The following is a 15618-nucleotide window of genomic DNA, read 5'->3' on the forward strand; positions in this document are numbered from 1 at the left end:
TTGATGTGTCAGACAGACTGGTTTTTGTATTAAGTTTTAATAAATGTTGGTATTTTTGATTACTTTTACTATGTCTTTTTGAAATTCTACTGTTCTAGTTGGAATGTAGGTATTTTCTGTACTTTCAAAGCCCGTTGCTAGCTCTGAATACAGTAGCCTAACACCTCTGTTATAGAACATGACCTTTTTGCTAAAACTTTACAGAAATTGACTGTGAAATATGAATGAAATAAAGTATGTACTTGAAAAGTTTGTGGATTATTTAGTGCTGTTGAACTGCAAAGTCCCTGGTTCCAAAGCATGCTTTAAATACAGCTTCACAGCAGCATGTTGCCCATGTGGGAAAGTGCAGATACAGAAGTGATACTATGATGTATCTCTCTGAAGAGAGTCATGTGAGCTTTAACAGTATCTATGAATTAAAAGGTCTTTGGGAGGAGCATGCATAAAAATGGGCTGTACAGAGCTCTAAAAATATATTGTCGTGGGTGACCACTGCCATAGATCTGTCATGAACAACCTGGAAGGATTTTTCCATCTGAGCTGTTGTCTCCATGATGACTGTACATTATGCTCACCGTCTGTGCAGGGTGAACTCCTACACTGTGTCTTAATCCTGTCAGCTGGGTATGCAGAAGTTTGAAATTGTGAAGTAAGAATCTTGGCAACTGAAAGAATTACTGGAGTAAAAAATGTTACACCCTTCTCTTGAAGAAAATTCTCCAACTAAATCTGTATACCAGCTTCTCACCAACACACATTACTTCAAAATGTGGCCATCTTTATGTGATCTTTGTTTTGTTCAAACGTTACTTGCAGGGAGAACTAGGTAGTCATGCTCAAAACATCCAGCAGCCTCGTGGCATGAGATCTTTTCCTAAGATACAAGAGCTTCTATTCAAAGCTCTTACTTGACACCAGACAAGACAACTTGAATCTCATTGCCTTATATCCAAAAAGGAGTGGCATCAATTGGAATAATTTTATTTCCTGAGATTAGAAACTCAGTGTTTGCAAATTTTATGTTCACGAAAGTATGGATACAATTCAAGCAGGAAATTCTCAGGTTTCTGTCTCTTCTGACTACCTTTTCCTTTACATGATTAAGTTTATCTGCAGTGTGTCAGGCATCTTCACCTTTATTTCACCAAGGCTAAAAAGGTGAATTTCTTCTTTTGGGTGTATTGCATCTCTCTTATTTTTCTTTCTCATGTTGAAAACAGTCTGAAAGAAACAGTACCCCTGTAGGCTTGGGCTGAGCAATCTCCTGGCATGCAAAATTTCTGGCACCCACTAGATTGAACAGAGTATGCTGTTCCTGCTTTCATTTTCATAATTTCTAGTACAAAAATGAGGGTCTCTCCCTACCTACACAATTTTACACCCTTGCTGTACCTAGGTGATGCTTCTTTCAGGCTGTGCTGTTATGCATCCATATAGTCCCCACTGTATTGCATGATCCTGTGTGTCCAAAATGCTCCTGCCCGCTTCTCTTCCCTCCTTTGAGGTATTTCCATGAGAAAAATTTAACAGTTCCAGTGTAATCTGATTCAGAAGGCAGAAGGAAACAACACCATGTGTTCAGTCTGCTCTCTTGCTGAGCAGTTTCCAAGACTTCCTCAAATTCTTGTTTGAACTAAAGCTGTTCTTAGAAGAAGTATTCTGCATTGATTTGAAAGCTCCTACAATTAAGAATCCACCCAAATTGTTTAAAGTATAATTACTTACTATTAAACACATGCCTCTTACATTGAGCCTGAATTTGTCATCTTTCCATATCCAGCTGTCAGATCTTTTGTCTTTTGTCTGCCAAACTGAAGTGCATGGTGTGACATTGCTGTTTTCGCTGTAGGCATTTTCAAACTGAACAAGTCACTCTTCAGCTTTCTTTTTAAAAGTAAGTAAATAGACTCAAGTCTTCTGGATCCTGTGTTCGTGGCACTCTCCTTTGGATCCTTTACAATAATTTAAATGCATTTTTAATTCGAGCACTAATAGCAAAGCAGGACTGCTAAAAGAATTGTATAGTATCAACTCTATTGCTCCTCTACCTCATTTTTATAACAGTCTTGGCTGTGACATCACATTTGAAATATAAATAGTCCCTGTGCCTATTGCTTCTGTGGTCGGTGAAGCCCTATAATGTTTCTACATTCCTTTGAATGCAGTTCACAGCCAGGAAACAAAGCAGGCTGGTTGTAGGAAGTGGCCAGTTGTATTCACTCGTTTCCTCTGCTTCTCTCCTTTGAAACTTTTTCATCTTTAGATGAGATTTGAAAGGTAATTTCATCTTGTATTTCAATTATTGAAAATAATGTTAAATAATGTTATAGTAAAGAAGCAATTTTTAAAATAAGAACAGACAATTATGCTTAATGGATGTCTGTATACAATTCAGAAACCTTAGTTGCAACGTACTTCATACCAGAACAGTTAATTTTGTATAAATCTGGCTTCAGTCTGTCACATGGCACACTTTTAAATGCCCATCAGTAATAGAAATACTACACGTGTGTTGGCTTTTTCTTCAACCAATTTTGAATTCTAGCTGATCAATATAAGGAGTCAGTTTTATCTAACCAGCTCTATTTCTTGTAAGCTTTATTAATTTCAATTAGTTTTGCTTTCTATGTCCTGGAATGATCAAAAATTATGGGTTATTCCATTATTTCCTTCCCTTTTCCTGCTATGTCAATTTAAATCAGTATACCTACTTACTGAAAAGCTGATGCTGTCTTAGTTCTTTCCTCACCTCAGTCCTCTGAAATCTTTCCTAGAAGTGGCAAATTCATTTAAATAATATTGGTGGTCCAGAGAGCTTCTTGATTAGCTCTGTCAAATTTTCAGTAACAACTTGCTCAGACTTGCTTAATTTAAAATGCATAATAACTGTTGTTTGAAATGTTCTGAATTACTTTTTGAAGTTAAAATCAAGCTACGCTTATGATCTGAGAGGAATAATATATCTTTTTTCTAATTGCTCAACAGGAATTTTTGTGAAATGCTTTTGCCATTGTGCACTGCAGCATTATAATTTTTATCTTGAACTGAAGCCCTGCCAGCAAAGATTTCTTCTGCATCTCATACATATTAAGAAATGGAGGAAATGGATTTTCCAAGGCCAAAAGGGGAGTTTCATCAACTTCTTGTTTTCTTCATGTTATTATTGTGATTAAATTAATTTAGTTAATGGGAACTGAAATGCTTCTTACCATGCTCACTGAACACAAACTTACTTTTTTTCCATAGCAGTAGTATAGATTTTTTTTATGCCATGTACTTAGACCAGGACTAAGAAATCCAGTAACAGACAGAAAACCAATCCTTAGTGGTTTTTAACAAATAGCACTGCTTGAAAAATCTGTATGTTTTCAGTGAAAAACTCAGGTGTTTTTTCTTGAAAATGAAAAAGTCTTTTTTGAAAAACACTTAAGCTTTCTGAAAGCTTAAGTGTTTTTCAGTGTTAGTCATAGCATTCATTTTTCAGTGAATCTCAAGCACTATGGAAGTAAGTGTGGACTGTGGGAAAGGGGGAAGATGTTACTTCTCTAAAGAAATGAGGTAAACCTTCGTTTCCGTCACCTGCATTGTTTTGGGTTGTACAAGAAACACGACCCCAACTTTGATGAGTGGTTTCACCACCTCAGGCTGATGATGCAGAAGCCCACATAGCCAATCAAAACTGCTCAGTTGTTTGCAGAGGCAGAAGAGACTAATAGATCCCAAGTAAGTGAGGATGAAACAGCATCTCCTGAGAAGATTGCTGGCTTAGTGAGTACAAATGCCATATTTTCACCTTAAAAATTCTAGCTTAAAAAAAATAAAACAGTTTTTTTGTTGGCATAAGACATTATGGTTCTGGATAGGTCCTGTTCTACATTTGCCAGAGGCATAGTTCAGTGCAGTGAAATGAGCAGCGTTTAGTGTGCAAAGTGTGAAATATGACTGGACAGTGACAAAGCTGTTTTACCTAGGGTGAATGTTAGCAGTGCCTATTGTTTTGTGTTCTTGCTAAATATTATCTCTCATGCAAATGATAATGTTATACCTATCCAAACATGCTCCAAAGTCAGAATAAGATAGTCTGTATCAAAGTGAAAATGGTTTTCACTGTTCAACATCCTATCATTAACCATGCTTGTAGAACACTTACACATTAATGCTTTTTTAGAACATTCTGAAAGGGGGTTGCTGAGATTAGTTGTGTGATAAATGGCCAGAAAGCATTCCAAAATACTTGATTGCAAACTGATCCTTATTGTGTAAGGATGAAAATCTGAACTTGATGGTAATCATCTAAACAGTGAAACGCCTCCAGATGCATAACGGGAGCTGCAGCCAACCCAAACTGGGACAGAAGAAAGCAAGTAACTGCACTGAGGTCTGTTGCTGTAGTGCTCCTGGTGCTGTGCAGTAGCAGCGTTTGGGTAGAGAACGTTGAGAGACTGCAGTTAAGACAGATGTTGACATTGAGAGTGAGATATTGGTGCACGGATAAACCAATGGTCCTGACTACCTTTTAGCAGTTCAGAAACAAGCTGGGCAGTCTGAACACACACCTCATGGCCAAAGCCTCTATTTCTTTGAAAGCCTCTATTCCTTTGAAAGACTGGGATGCAAAGGTCAAACTTGCATGCACATTAAAATTGTTACCCTGTTCAATTTTTTCCACAGCCAAACTTAAAGCAATGGTGTTAGGAGAAGCAGAGTGATGAACTGCCTCTGCCTGATCCTGAAGCCACTGGAGTTATGGGAAGGATAATTGCAGTTTCTAAGGCTTGTTGTTTTTCAAATTCCACTGCTTCTTCAGCATCTAAACACCTACCAGCCTGAGACACTAGAGCCATCTGATGTGGCATGTGTATCAGTGAGCTTTGTTGGGTGAGTGGAAGAAGATGGATGCCTTCCATTCCAGGGGGCCAGGGATGTCTTGATACCACTTTTCTGTTTCCACATGATGACATCTGTTCATCTGCAGATGAATGCCTCAGAGGAGTGCCACATTCTTGCTTCATCTCACTGCTCTGGCAGTCAGCTCAGTAACAATCAAGGGCTCACTAGCCACACAGACATTCACTATTTCATAAAATATAATGACAATAACAAGTCACTGCCTACCTCTCATATTATTATGGGGAAGGGAGGAAAACACTCCATTGTCCTCCACAGCTTAGATTATCTTTGGGCATGCTTTTGAATTTTTTTTATCACACCCTGTTCTGATGTAAGATCAGTCCTTAACACATCATTTTTCAGTAAATGGGCCATTGCATCCATCTTAGGCCCCTTCAAAATATAAATATAATTAAAAATAAGCCTCAATTTTCCTGAGATTGTTTTCTGTTTGGGATGAGAACAAGTATAGCAGCACTCAATTCTACTTGGATCTTCATACATTTCCATGGCACCCAAGCTCCAGGTGAGAACTTCTCTAACTTAAGCAGACACAACAGCATGAAATTGATACTGGCAATTGTGTTCACACTTAATGTCCTACAAGTGCCAAGAGCATTGACTGTCTAACATATGCTTTTGAACTTCTTCCTTATTTTGAGATTTGCCCCAGTCTCTTTCTAGTCAACTCAAAAAAGATCTTGATGAAAATGCAATATTTACAATGTGTAGCATCAGCTCTCTGTCTTGCTTTAGAGATTACTATTAATGTTCCATATTTCCTTGGCATGAGAAAGTATTTGTTTTAAATCACACACTGTTGTCAATGCACTGTAATTTTCCATTGCTTTTCTACAGTCTAAATTGTCACATCAGGTAGAAGATAAAATAAGAGAACTTTGAGTGAGGGACTGGTTGCCATATGGCCGATACCTAAAATCTCGGCAATTTGGCAAGAAGAAAGTGGAAAAAGATGAAGTAAATTCCACAAAATTAATGCCATAAGTAGGTGGCAGCTGTTAGTAAAGAAGAACAAAGGCAAGGGAAAGGAAAAGAATACTGAACACCAATGCTACCGAAGATTTTTCTCACAGATGTGTGAAAATAGATTTCAATGTAAGTGTCCACACAGTAGACCAGTTTCCCAGGTTTCCTTTTAAAAATCTATTTTTAAGCACAAAGATTTTTTTGCCCATTTGATTTAGATACATAAGCTGAAATGTATCCTGGTGGTGAAGAGGAACTAACTTGCTGCTTTCATTGAGTGCTTCTTCCTCTCTTCCTGCCAAAAAATATGCTGTAGTCTTAAATTTGTCACTTTAATCCCACAAATCACACCCACCTCAAAAGCACTTGGCACTGGCATTGGTACTGCTGCATTAAATAATTCAAACAATAACATATGGCTGGAATTGACATGGCCCCAGGCTCAGTTTCTTGCTTCCCCTTGTAGAAGACACTTTTATCTTCTCAGCTGTAAAATGAGAAAAGCAAAACTTATTCCCTATTTGAAAGTGCTTCAAGCTCCTTGTATAAGAATTGGAACACCAAGTCATGGCTGTGAGCTACCATGGTTCTGGTGCTAGATTTTCTAAGGGCTGAGTATTTGTGTAGTTATACTAACCTACATTTTGTTTCATGTTAATAGATTAAACTACATTCTCACTGGGTTAATTTCCCTAATGTAATTCCACAAGTGAGCATAGAGACTGTTTTCTTATGGTTTGGAAAACTGAAAGGAAAAAATGTAGCTGACTAAAATCTCTACTTCTATGCCTATGCAGGGAAACTTTTATAAATATCTCAAGGTTGATAAGGCTAGAGGAAGGGATAGGGTGATAGCTGGCTGTGTTGAGACACTAACAAAACCTTTTGTGGTGTAAACAGACATCTCTTGTGCCCCTCAATCATGTGTCCATTTATGCCCATGCATGTAATTTTCCTTTCCAGCATGTAAACCTCTTCATGTAACTGTAATAATGCAATATATGAAACTGGGGTCAGAAGTCTGGAGACTTATCTGATGTCACATTATTCTATCTAAAAAGATACAATATTTGAAGTCAGAAAAATGCCCTCAATGCAGTCCTGGAAGTCATTGATTACTGCACTCTAACCAGCATACCTGGAAAACACATTAAAAAAATGGTGTGAGTAGTGCAGCTGCAGTTATGGGATTATGTCTATGCTAGAAGCTAAGAATATGCTCAAATCTTTTCTCAAGGACTGGGATACAGTTCTCTGCTACCTGTAGGACTGAGTGTTTTCATTATTGTCTTCATCTATGAAGCTTCTGTCCTGCTTGCTTTCATGTGTTTACATAGTTTGCACAATTTTATTGGAGAGATGCTGGGATTTGTCAGAGCCTAAGGTAAACAGGATCAGGACTTCTAAGTACTGACTTTTGAGATGGTATAATTTTTTTAAATAATCTCAGGTGGCTTCTAATCTATCATAGTTAATTAATGAATGGAATTTTTGCATGCCTTGAAGAGTCTTTAGGGGCACAGCCTTGCCTCTATTGCTCCTGCCTTGCCTCTTGTGAAGTGAACTGAGCAACATATTCCATTTATTTCTAATTGATAACTCTGGAACAATTATTAAGGTGACTGGCAACATGTTAAATGAAGCACTGTGCAAACAGTGTATGACACTGTATATTGAGTCTGCATGACCAGGTTTTGGTAGTGGAGAGGGTACAGGGTGGCTTCTGTGAGACACTGCCAGAAGCTTCCTCCATGTCCAGCAGAGTCAATGCCAGGTGGCTCCAAGATGTATGTGCTGCTGACCAAGGCTGTGCCAATCAGGAATTATAGTACATCTCTCTCATAACATATTGGAGAAGAGAAAAAGTTGTTGAGCACATGTAATTGCAGCCAGAGAAGTGTGGGGTGAAAACACATGACAAGAATGACTCTGCAGGACACCCAGTGGAGCAGAGGGAGGAAGTGTTCCTGGTGCCAGAGCCAAGATTGCCCTGTAGCCCATGTGAAGACCATGGTGAGGCAGCTGTCACCCTGTAGCCCACAGAGGGCCACAGGGCTATAGGGATCCACCTGCAGCCTGTGGCAGAGACCCACAGCAGAGCAGGTGGATGCCTGAGAGGAGGCTGTGAACCTGTGGGAGGCCTGTGCTGGGACAGGCTCCTGGCAGGGACCTGCAGACACATGGAGAGAGGAGCCCACGCTGGAGCAGGTTTCCTGATAGGACTTGAGACCTTGTGGGGACCCAGCTGTAGCAGGCTGTGCCTAAAGAACTATATCCCATGGAAGAGTGACCCCAGTTCATGGAAAACTGTTGCCCATAGGATGGACTTATATTGGAGAAGTTTGTGGGGGACTGTATCCCATGAGAGGGACTCCACATTGCAGCAGGGGAGGGACTCCTGTCCCTGCTAGCAGCAGAAATAACGAGTGCTGAACTGACCATAACCCCCATTCCCCATCTCCTTGCACTGCTCTGGGGGAGAGGAGGTGGATCTCAGGAAGGAGGGGAAAGAGGGGTGGGGAGAAGGTGTTTTTAAATTTCATTTTACTTCTTACCATCCCACTCTGATTTTGTTAGTCATAAATTCAATTAATATCCCCAATTTGAATCTCTTTTACCCAAGACAGTATTTGGTGAGTGATCTCTCCAAGTCCTTATCTCAACCCATGAACCCTTCCTTAGTTATATTTTCTCTCCCCTGTCCAGATGCAGAGAGAAGTAATAGAGGGCCTTTGGTTGGTGCCTGGTGTCCACCCAGAGTCAACCCACTACACACTTGAGAACTTAAAATTTTATTTGTAAACATCTGTGGAGACTAGCAAATCTGACTTCAAAAAACTTAAGGGACATGGGACTGGCATGCTGGAGCTCTGACATCACTTGCTGGTTAGATTCAGCAGGACAACCAATGCTAAAAGCTTTTTGGTGTAATGAAGACAAGGCTGCTGCCAGGACGGCTCCATAAGAGGACTGAAGCACTCTTTGGTCCATGTTTGCTGACTTTTGGTGTAATCTCCAAGGATTCTTTATTCCCCTGGCTTTCCAGAAAAGAGATGGAAAATCAAAAAACCCACATCTGGATATGTCATTATTAAAGACCATCTTGCTGTTTGTTGTCTAATATGTTTCCATAGGTTTAAGTATCAAGCAGGACACAGAGACCCCACATAGGTTTAAATTTTCTTCTCCCTTCATTTGTATTGCACAAGTAGGTCATTGCTTTACTCCAACTATGATAGCTCTGTCTTGTCTTTAAATAACTCAAAGAGAACTATATGGGCTCTGCTGTTGCTGCTTATGGTTTCTATCCATGCATCTCCTCCTTGTAATATAATTTGCTGTTCAAGAAAGAAAAACCCTTTTGGCTTTGCTGGGGCTTTGAGGTTTTTTGAGCAGAAAGTGATTAGCAATGAGTTTTTTTAACTTTCTTTATGTCCATTCAGCCAGCAATCAATGAAGTTAACTTGAAATTGTTGTCATACCTCATACTGCCTGATGGCTCTCATCATCCCTACACACACCAAATCACTTCTGCTCTCACTGGGGCCACTTTCTCTGATTGCTTTCGACCTCAGCTTTTCTTTCAGTCCAGGACTGCTTGTCCTCCTCCAGCTGTATCCTTACAGTTAATGAGTCTTCTCATTCATTCAGTCTGTCTCCTTGAAAGTATTTTTAGACTGCGATCATCTCCCTTGAGCTGGCTATTTCTTAAGATAAATGCTATTTCACGTCATCTTTTCTCCTATGTTCCCCATGCCTTATTACTTTTACATTTTAAGTCTACATCCTCTGAGGATATCTAATGCAGACCTTGTGGCATGCAGGCCTTCAGGGCTGCCCAGCAGTGCAGTATGGAGAGGAACACAGTGCACTACTTACATTTTATGAAATTCTTACTGTACATAAGAACTAATTTCTGGTTTACTTCAGAGTTGCATCCCCTCATTTCCTCTATACTGCCATTGCAAAGACTTCTGAGACCTTAGAGGTGACACCATTTTTTCAGATAATCCCACTTAAAATAGAAAAGCCACTAAGCAAATGTCTGTGATTTCTGTGCAAGGTCTTTAGCAACAGGGAGCTTTTACTTCAGCCACTAGCATTACTACAGAAGAAATATGGTGGTCATCTGATTTTCCAAAGCCAGAGAAGCCTAAGTGCTTTATTTTTAAAACCTTTGCAAGTATTTAGACATTGTCACAAGAAATCATGTTCCAAAATATATTTGCTATTGCAGCTGCTATGTTATGAAATGCAAATAGTAAGTAATGACTCTTAAAGTACAGAAGATGAGAAGCTTTTATTATTTATCCTTAGAAAACTTTAAAGTCATTGAACAGATTTAGAATTTGTGACATTGCCATTGAGCTCAGCCTTCACTTAATAAATCATGGCTAAGAGCGAAGGTTCTATTCACAGCTGTTGACCCGTTACACTTTCTTGCCAAGGATTTATGTAGGTACAGAGAAGTATGACAAGGAAGGGATGTCAGGGCAGCTGACTAATTTAAAAAAGTACTCTTAACTGTTTCTGCAGGACCACTACCCCAAGCAAGGCAGTTTGCACACTTTGGAATAAGGAGAGTAATAAGCCAATATACAGGGTCGGTCTAGTGTTACATTTTTATAGCTCTTTCCATCCCAGAGGATATTAACTGTAAAGTCTGTGGCCATCTGAAAGTCCCACCACAACTGCTGAAATCCAGTAGTTTGCTGCAAATTAACCATTTAGCTGCATAAAATGGTGATGCAGCAATTTCCAGCCAGTAACACAGGTGTCTGACATGAAGAATAGCTGTGCTTGACTGTGCTGCAGTGACTCAAACTGGGATCTATCTGTGCTTCTGCAAGGACTGAAATTTTGTGGTAAGGGCAAACAGCTGTAACCTGACACGGGCCAGGTATGATCCAGCCCTGATGTGAAGAGGCAGCAGGCTTCATGAGCAACTAATATTGTACGGGATGGATTCTGTCCTTGCAGAGTGGCCCACTGAAACCTGAGTTGTTTTGCCCTTCTCAGTGTGCAGCCCTAAGGAGCTTTAAAGTCTGAGGCACTGTGGCAGCAGGTGCCGAGTGCCATAAGCTGCCGAAGACTGCAGTGTCCCTCAAAAGCCAAAAGCAGAGGGCAGAGATGTCAAACCATAATATCTGCAGGTGGGAGGTGGCTTCTAGCTGAAATGTTGAAAGCCTATTGTCATTAAGTCTACAAAAGTGGAGAAGTTGGATCAGCAAGTCTGTGGAATAACAGAATAATCCTGAAGAATAATCCTTCCAAGACAAAGTGTATGGCATGAGACTCTGGCTCTGGTTCCAGTGTCTAGGTGACTGTCTGCTCACCTTGACATCATTTGCCAGGAAGGAAAAATTTATGCCGAGATGCTGTTTGTGGGTGATGATAATAGCTTAATTTTCCCATAGCTTTGAGTTGACAAGGCATGAGTTTGGTAGTGTAATTTGTAAATAGAAATTAGAATGGGTCTACAAATTGGTTATTAGATGCATTTTTAGATTGGTCATTACATTAAAGTAGGGAGGATGAAAGGACTTGTCAAAAATCACATGATGAATTACTGGCAAAGTGTCATGGTTTGACACTGGTACAATGCCAGTGCCTCCATGAGAATACTCTCTCCCTGGTTTCTGCTGTGAGATGTGACCAGGAATAAGCAAAGCAGGCTCCCACTTAGGGAAAAAGAAAAATTTATTAACTAAACTAAACAAGGGAAAAGAAAAAAAAAAACACACAACGAAAATGAAAACTTCACAAATACATCTCCTCCTCCTCCCCACCAAATTCCCAATACAATACAACCCCCAAATCATTGACTCTCGGTCCAGCACCACCCTTCAGAATACTCAATCCTCAGTTCATCAAGAGGAGAAGGAGTCCTTCTTGTGCCAATGGTGACCTCTTCCTTTCATGTCCAGCGCTCTCACCACTGAACATGGACCAGAGCTGCTTCTAGCATCGACTTTTAAGGATGCTTCGTCCCACTCCAAAAAGGCACAGTCTCAACTTTGGGACATCTGTCCCCCCCATATTTTTCACCCCCTGGGGCTGAGGGGTACCCACACCGAACCCTCTTGGTCCTGAGGCATTGCCTCCCCCTAGAATGCAGTCCCTGTATCCCAAGGAAACATGGTTCTGTCCATTGCTGTACAAAAAGAGTCCAGCAAAAGCTACTCCATCATCTCTTCCACCTGAGTTCTTCTCTATTTCTCTCGTGGCCCATTTCCTCTTATCTCATCTATATCTCTCTTCTCATTCAGCTCCAGGAGGATTAGCATTTGTAAGGTTTCCATCATCCAAGAAAAGGGTTAAAAATCTGAGGCTCTGTCTGTCCAGAACTCCCATGGCTGCCCTGCCAGGCACCTTCTCGCACCCCCCCTTCTCCTTCTCGGCCGGCCACTATTAAATTTCAAGGTGGCGCAAGCACAGGCACAGGCTCTCTCTCTGTCTCTCCTGGAGGGGGTGGTGGCTGCCCGATGCCTCTCAGTGCTCCTCCACCCTTCCACCCTGCAGGGGCCTTCCCCTCCCTTCTGTCCAGGCCCCGGCCTGCCTCACCCGGCCGCATGGCTGCCCCTGCCCCGCCCAGCCCGCAGCCGGGCAGGGGAGCTCTGAACCCTTCACTGACCAGAACCCAAGAGAGCCTCCCAGGGAGAGCCCTGCTTTAACCCCGTGTTCTCAGAGGCGGATCCAATGTCCCAATGGCCACATTAGGTGCCAATATTAAAATCTGAGCACCAATTGGCCTGACCACAGCATCCCAGAAAACATATTTCCTGTCAAACCACCACACAAAGCCGATAAACAAATCCTAATTTCTTCCTTTGACACATCTCTGTGTATGCTGTAACAAATGTATAGAGACAGCTAATGACAGCTAACTGTCTGTCATGGTTTGACACTGGCACAATGCTAGTGCTTCTATGAAGATACTTTTTTCTGGTTTCTGCTGTGAGATGTGACTAGGAATAAGCAAAGCAGGCTCTTACTTAGGGAAAAAGAACTAGAACTTTATTAACTACTCTACAACTACAGATAAAAAGGAACACACACACAGGGAAAATGAAAACTTCACAAGTGCATTTCCTCCTCCCCCCTACTAAATTTTTAATACAATACATTTTGTTTTTTAAATCACTAACTCTCAGTCTAGCACTACTTTTTAGACAATCAATTTTTAGTTCATCAAGAGGAGAGGAGTTTTTCTTGTGTCATGGGCTTCTTCTGGAAACACAGCTGAAGCTTCGTGTGTTTTTGTGTCACTCGTGGCATTACTCAGAGTACATCTGCTGTCGTGACTTTTTCTTTTTCATGTTTAGTGCTTTTACTACTGAACACGGACTAGAACTGCTTCTAGGGTTGTCTTTTAAGGATGTTCTGTCTCGATCTAAAAAAGGCACAGTCTCTCTTTTGGGACACCTGTCTCCACAATCTCTCTTTTGGGACACTTGTCTCCTTTATATTTTCACTCCCTGGGGCTGAGGGGCATCAACACTGAACTCTCTTGGTTCTGAGGCTCTTGCCTCTCCCTAGAATGCAGTCTCTGTATTACAAGGAACATGGTTCTGTCTATGGCTATACAAAAAGAGTCTAGCAAAAGCTACTCTATCATTTTTTCCCACTAGGATTCTTCTCTATTTTTCTACTATCTCTCACTCGCTTAGACTTCTCTTACACTGGCCCATTTCTTTCTTCATCTTCTACTCTATCTTCTAGAAAAGGTCAATGTTCTGTAAAGTTCTCATTTTCTAAAAAGGGGTTAAAAGCTCCTACAAGCGGCCGGCTGAACCCCCCCCTCTTCTCCGTCTCAGCCGTGCTGCCGGCACAGGCCCATGTTTATCAAGTCTCAAGGTTACAGTCCCAGGCAGCGGCTCTCTCTCTCTCTCTTTCTGTGTCTCTCTCTGGGGGGGCTGCCCGATGGCTCCCGGTGTCTCTCTCTCTCTCTGTGTCTCTCTTCTACCTTTCTACTCTCGGGCTCAGGCCTACTTCTCTCGGCCACATGGCTTTCTCCTCCCCCTGCCCAGCCAGCAGCTGGGCCAGGGGAGAGACCCGAACTCTTTCCCGCCGGAAACCCAAGAGAACTTCTCAGGGGAGAGCTCTGCTTTTAACCCCGTGTTCTCAGAGGCGTGTCCATGTCTCAATGGTCAGGTTAAATGCCAATATTAAAGTCTGAATATCTATTGGCCAAAAACACAGCATCTCAAAAAACACATTTCCTGTCAAACTACCACATTCTACTCTTCGCCTCTGAGAACACACTTTCTAAAATTATTAACAAAATTACAAAACACTTCAACACTTTTACAAAACAAGAAAACTTTCATCTCTAGATTTTAACTCAATACATGCTTTGTTCTTATTCTTCTTTGGTCTCATTTCACAGCTTTACTCACAACTTTATCTTATCATTCTTCCAAAATTCGATTCCCGGTCAGGGAACCAAAAATGTCATGGTTTGACACTGGCACAATGCCAGTGCTTCTATGAAGATACTTTCTCTCTGGTTTCTGCTGTGAGATGTGACCAGGAATAAGCAAAGCAGGCTCTTACTTAGGGAAAAAGAACCAGAACTTTATTAACTACTCTACAACTACAGATAAAAAGGAACACACACACAGGGAAAATGAAAACTTCACAAGTGCATTTCCTCCTCCCCCCTACTAAATTTTTAATACAATACATTTTGTTTTTTAAATCACTAACTCTCAGTCTAGCACTACTTTTTAGACAATCAATTTTTAGTTCATCAAGAGGAGAGGAGTCTTTCTTGTGCCATGGGCTTCTTCTGGAAACACAGCTGAAGCTTCGTGTGTTTTTGTGTCACTCGTGGCATTACCCAGAGTACATCTGCTGTCGTGACTTTTTCTTTTTCATGTCTAGTGCTTTTACTACTGAACACGGACTAGAACTGCTTCTAGGGTTGTCTTTTAAGGATGTTCTGTCTCGATCTAAAAAAGGCACAGTCTCTCTTTTGGGACACCTGTCCCCACAATCTCTCTTTTGGGACACCTGTCCCCCCTATATTTTCACCCCCTGGGGCTGAGGGGCATCAACACTGAACTCTCTTGGTTCTGAGGCCCTTGCCTCCCCCTAGAATGCAGTCTCTGTATCACAAGGAACATGGTTCTGTCTATGGCTATACAAAAAGAGTCTAGCAAAAGCTACTCTATCATCTCTTCCCACTAGGATTCTTCTCTATTTTTCTACTATCTCTCACTCGCTTAGACTTCTCTCACACTGGCCCATTTCTTTCTTCATCTTCTACTCTATCTTCTAGAAAAGGTCAATGTTCTGTAAAGTTCTCATTTTCTAAAAAGGGGTTAAAAGCTCTTACAAGCGGCCGGCTGAACCCCCCCCTCTTCTCCGTCCCAGCTGTGCTGCCGGCGCAGGCCTATGTTTATCAAGTCTCAAGGTTACAGTCCCAGGCAGCGGCTCTCTTTCTCTCTCTTTCTGTGTCTCTCTCTGGGGGGGCTGCCCGATGGCTCCCGGTGTCTCTCTCTCTCTCTGTGTCTCTCTTCTACCTTTCTACTCTCGGGCTCAGGCCTACTTCTCTCGGCCACATGGCTTTCTCCTCCCCCTGCCCAGCCAGCAGCTGGGCCGGGGGAGAGACCCGAACTCTTTCCCGCCGGAAACCCAAGAGAACTTTCTCAGGGGAGAGCTCTGCTTTTAACCCCGTGTTCTCAGAGGCGTGTCCATGTCTCAATGGTCAGGTTAAATGCCAATATTAAAGTC

This window comes from Molothrus aeneus, chromosome 6 (assembly GCF_037042795.1).
Source record: "Molothrus aeneus isolate 106 chromosome 6, BPBGC_Maene_1.0, whole genome shotgun sequence".
NCBI classification, from domain to species: Eukaryota; Metazoa; Chordata; class Aves; order Passeriformes; family Icteridae; genus Molothrus; species Molothrus aeneus.